The sequence below is a fragment of the Etheostoma spectabile genome, chromosome 15 (genome assembly GCF_008692095.1).
Source record: "Etheostoma spectabile isolate EspeVRDwgs_2016 chromosome 15, UIUC_Espe_1.0, whole genome shotgun sequence".
In the NCBI taxonomy this organism is placed as follows: Eukaryota; Metazoa; Chordata; class Actinopteri; order Perciformes; family Percidae; genus Etheostoma; species Etheostoma spectabile.
This window is the reverse complement of record NC_045747.1, coordinates 15,039,916-15,040,237: the sequence shown is the minus strand read 5'-3', so window position 1 is coordinate 15,040,237 and position 322 is coordinate 15,039,916. Positions and strand designations below refer to the sequence as shown.

General features: G+C 43.2%; 1 protein-coding gene across 1 annotated transcript in view; it reads right to left on the bottom strand.

The window, feature by feature from the left end:
• phb (prohibitin) overlaps positions 1-322 on the bottom strand; it is a 4,071-nt gene that overhangs the window by 654 nt on the left and 3,095 nt on the right. The gene's annotated exons all lie outside the window — the stretch shown is intronic.

The following is a 322-nucleotide window of genomic DNA, read 5'->3' as shown; positions in this document are numbered from 1 at the left end:
GTCTATCAGGTGTGATTGTGAGTGCATGTCAGAGAATAGCGCTGACACGCGCCTAACACAGCGAGAGGGCGCGCACGGCACACGGAAGAAAAAGTGAAAGGAAAAAAGACTAGCTGTCTGGAGGATAATCAGCTGAGATCTTGTGCGTCTTTGAGAACTGTAAGTCATAAAACCTATGTTGTCAGTTCATTTAAGCCTGCAAATTTAAAAGTTAGCTTGTTTGTGTTCTTCTCCTGTTGCCTAGGTTACACCTGGCTGTTGATGCGATATAATGGCGATTGTTGAACGTCCTTGCTCATTAAGATAATGTAATTAATAGTGG